General features: G+C 35.6%; 1 protein-coding gene across 1 annotated transcript in view; it reads left to right on the top strand.

Moving 5' to 3' along the window:
• Positions 1 to 4,618, top strand: part of LOC107715749 (neural proliferation differentiation and control protein 1-like) — a 21,281-nt gene that overhangs the window by 1,225 nt on the left and 15,438 nt on the right. The gene's annotated exons all lie outside the window — the stretch shown is intronic.

Below are 4,618 nucleotides of genomic sequence, written 5' to 3'. Positions count from 1 at the left end.
TAGGAAATTTACAAAATATCTTCATGGAACATGATCTTTACTTAATATCCTAATGTTTTTTGGCATAAAAGAAAAATCGATAATTTTGACCCATACAATGTTTTTTTGGCTATTGCTAAAAATATACCCAAGCGACTTAAGACTGGTTTTGTGGTCCAGGGTCACATTTGGCATGAGTCCTGATAACGTCATTCATTGACTTGCACACCCCAGGGGCTATTCTCTAACCCCTCAGCTTTGTGTAATGGAAACAGGCAATCAGCAGTCAGGAATGAGAACTCCAGACCCTGACACATTCCTCCTGCCACTCAGGTCTGGGTTATAAATAAGAACAATATGAATGTAGAACATGACTGCCACTAGAGTCCCTCAAACCACAAGACCAAAGACAGTCTGGAAACTCAAGGAAAAACTGAACCACATAGGGCATTTTTTGTTTTTTTGTGCAAGACCTTGTACTCGCATACAGTGGGTATAGAAAAGAATCACCCACCTTCAAAAAAATCTAATTTTCTTGCTTTGTAGCCTGAAATGAAGTTTTTGTTTTATCCAGCTGTATTTACTCAGTGCAACTTATAACACCCAAGTGAAAGATATAACACCAACATGTCAGAAAAATAAATAAAATAAAATAACAGAATCACTGAGTTGGAAAAAGGATCAGTATTTGTGCCAGTATTTTGTTGAACCATGCACCTTTTGCTTTAACTACAGCCTTTAGTCTGTTGGGATATGTCTCTACTAACTTTGCACATCTAGACTTTGCAATATTTGCCCACTCTTCTCTGCAGAACTGCTCAAGTTCAGATAAATTTGATGGTGAGCGGTTGTGGACTGCAGTCTTCAAGTCATTCCACAGATTTTCAGTGGGGTTTAAGTCTGGGCTCTGACTAGGCCATGCAGGGACATTCAACTTTCTCTCCTTCAACCACTGGGTGTGTGTGGTCAGTTTTGCTGTGTGCTTTGGGTCATTGTCATGTTGGAAGGTAAACTTTCTTCCCATTGACAACTTTCTGGCAGAGGACAGCAGATTTTCCTCAAGTATTTGACAGTATTTTGCCCCATCCATTTTTCCTTCTATCCCTAAGTGCTCCAGTCCCTGCTGCAGAGAAACACCCCATAACAGGATATTATCACCTCTATGCTTTACTGTAGGAATGCTGTTATTTGGATGGTGATAAAGCCTTTGAAAATTTTTTGTTACCATCTCCTGACTTGTGCCTGTCCACAGCTTTATCCCAGAGATCTTTTGACAGCTTTGCCACCCATAGTTGATTGTTTGCTTCAGTTGCACTACCAAGGACCGAAATGCTCCAGGAAAACTCTTTTCATGCTGAGTTTACAAGTCATTTTTAGGAGGGGTTGAGCCTTTTTCCAACTCAGTGATTCTGTTTTGTTTTTTGTTTTTTCTGACATGTTGTTGTTATATCTTTCAGTTGGATGTTATAAGTTGCACTGAGTAAATACAGCTGGATAAAACAAAAACTGTGTCAGTCTTCATTTCAGGCTGCAAAGTAACAAAATGTGATTATTTTAAAGGGGGGTGATTCTTTTCTATACTGTATATCAGATACTTGCTGAGATATGTAGTTCTTGCTGTATATTCTCTGCAGTAGCTTATAGGATAATATATTATAGAATAGACCACCAAGGTTACCATTGTATTACCAAGTTGTTTTAAACTAATATGGGTATATTCTTTGAGGAATTAACTTTGGAGTACCATGTACCATGATTTAAGATAATCATTCAGTAGTCCTATGAGGAATACATTATATAAACTAACATAATGGTTTTCATCTGATAATAAGAATATCTCTTTGGATTTGAGACTTTAGTCTTTGCAACTTTACATATCTTCTTTATGCACCAAGAGCTTGTAACACTCCAAAGAGAAAGGAAAAATTGAAATCGGATCATATGACCCCTTTAAAAATGATCTGTATTGATTGAGATTGAATATACATCGACTGGCATTGGATGTTTAATTGTACATGGACATTTCTCATGTTTTTATATGTAATTACCTAAACATATTAATTATATTGTTAAAGGTAAACTTTATCTAGATAATATAAAAATCAATAGCCATTTTTCATACTGTACATTATAATATTGTGCCTTTTGAAATTGTAGCATTTTTAAATGATTAGTTTTAGTTTTTAGTGTTTTTTAAAGAGGTAATTCACCACAGAAAAGGTGGGGTTTTAATAAAAGTTGGCTGTCTAAATAGTAGTAACACTATTTTGTTTTTTTTATCGGTACTACACAACTAGACAAAACAGACAAAAAGTCTTGTGGGGAAAAAGACAGGAAACTTCAACACCCATAATGCACTGGTTTGATTAGACTATCCGTGAGTGGGGATACAAAAATGCAGAAGTAATATCTGTAGTTTTCACAAAAGCCTTGGAGCTGTCAAAACTTGCTGACAAATAAAAACTTGTTCACATTGTTCATGTATTTATACTATCAACATTGTAACAATAAAAAGCTGGTTAAAATTGTCAAACTTATTATTTAATTTATTTAGGCAAAATAGTATAGAATTATATTACTTGCCATTTATCAGTTATCAGCCATAACATCAGTACATTCCTATTTACTATCCTAGATCATCAGGGTATAATTTTTTTGTGGTGTAGTAGTTTAAAAAACAGATGAAGAGAGTTTAAACTGCATAAAGTAACTGTGACCATGGTGGATGATATTTAACCAGAAGCAAATACATTTTATTTAGGCTTTTATGAGTTGCCAGGGCTTTGCTCACACTGTAGAGGAGCTGTGAAGTCGATAATTGACCATCTAATGAGAATGAAGACAATTTAAGTAACCTTCAAAAATGAGCACTCTAAATGGTTCTTCTTTCCGAGAACTTGTATAGAAGCAATTATGCAACCACAGAGATATAATATAGATCATTTAGATGCAGAGGGAAGAGGGTAGGTGTTGTTGTTGTTGTTGCAAAAGAGAGGAATGAAAAGATGATGTAAAAGAAGAAACCATGAGAGAAATAAGTGAATGGCAGTTCTGGATGAGGATTTCAAGGTCTAGGCCAAAGAGTACTATAAGCTGAATATTACACTGGATAAAAGGTCTTAATCAGTATGTTTATCTAGTTTCCCAGTATGAATATTTAAGCTAAACATCCTTAAAGGAATACTTAAGCCAAAAATGAAAAATTGCTGAAAATGTACTCTTAGGCCATCTAAAATGTAGATGAGTTTGTTTCTTCATCGGAACAGATTTGGAGAAATTTAACAATACATCACTTGCTCACCATTGGATCCTCAGCAGTGAATGGGTGCCGTCAGAAGAATGAGAGTTCAAACAGTTGATAAAAACATCACAATAATCCGCAAGTATTCCACACAACTCCAGTCCATCAGATAACAGAATCAAATCCATTATTAACATGTACTTTAAAACTTTTGCTTCTGGCTAAAATACGAGTCATCTCTCCATAATACTGCTTTGTCCAGTGAAAAAGTCATTTCGTCTGAATCAGAAGAAAAATATGCTCAGGTCAAGCTCAATTTAGAAGTGAAAACATCCAAAACAGTTCCAAACAAAAATGAGCACAACTATTTTGGGTGAATTATTATTTAAGAACAAGATATATTTACTTAAGAAGCAAAATTGCATAGGATAGACCTGTTGTAGAGAATTCATTACATTAAGCTTATTTTCCTTAGTCCACTAGAATATAGTTTTTCTTAATCATAAACATCACTAATTGCGATTATTAACATAATTATAATACATAATTTAGATATTTATATTATTAGAACAAATTAACAAAAATACTGATTCAAATTGATTTTTGCAGTGTCTGAAATATATATAGAATTATGGCACATGGCTCAAGACCTTTATTTAAGCACTCAGAAGTCGTGCCTCTAAAGAGATTAAATGCAGTTAATATCTATCTGAGTCTGTCTTTCTGGTGCTTGCTTTCTGCTGATGTTGCATCCAACAAGATACTCTGATTTAATGCCTGGAGTGCAGGAAGTCTTTCTCATTTCCAGTTTGTCTCTCTCTCTTTATCACCTTCTCTCTGTGTCTAACTGCTCCCTGTGTGCTTGAGTTCCTGTTGTGATCTCGCATGATGAAACCGTGTACGTGTGTGTGTGTGTGTGTGTGTGTGTGTGTGTGTGAATATGTGCAGTCACGTCAGACTTAAGCTGCCATGAAAGAGGGTGAGATGTTTTAAGCAGCCCGTCGGATTGACTGTAATCCTCGTGTGCTCGTGCGTGTGAGACTTCAGATTCACATTTTAATCTCACTTCAAAGTGGAAGCCTAAATCTAAAATATGCACTGAATGAAGAGATCTGTCAAGTTGAGTGTCTTTCTCTCGTGCTCTGTAATCTTTGTGTATATTTTAACAGCAGGAGAAATGTCTGGTATAATAAGTATAATTCAGTTGTTCTGTCACTCTTCATTGTTTCAGTTTTGCTGCTTTTTTGATGTAAGAATGGTATGGGATTACATTTCTGCTGCAATTCTGCGCGCGAAATATCATATTTTGAGCGCGCAAAAGTGCGTTTTGCACGCGCACGAACTGAGTTTTGTGGAGAAAATGTTTGTCTCGCAAAGAAGAAAGTATTTCGAGCGCAC

The sequence above is a fragment of the Sinocyclocheilus rhinocerous genome, unplaced genomic scaffold, assembly GCF_001515625.1.
Source record: "Sinocyclocheilus rhinocerous isolate Xijiao unplaced genomic scaffold, SAMN03320098_v1.1 scaffold3194, whole genome shotgun sequence".
NCBI lineage: Eukaryota > Metazoa > Chordata > Actinopteri > Cypriniformes > Cyprinidae > Sinocyclocheilus > Sinocyclocheilus rhinocerous.
Note: the sequence above shows the minus strand (reverse complement) of the source record. Positions and strands in the feature narration are given on the sequence as shown.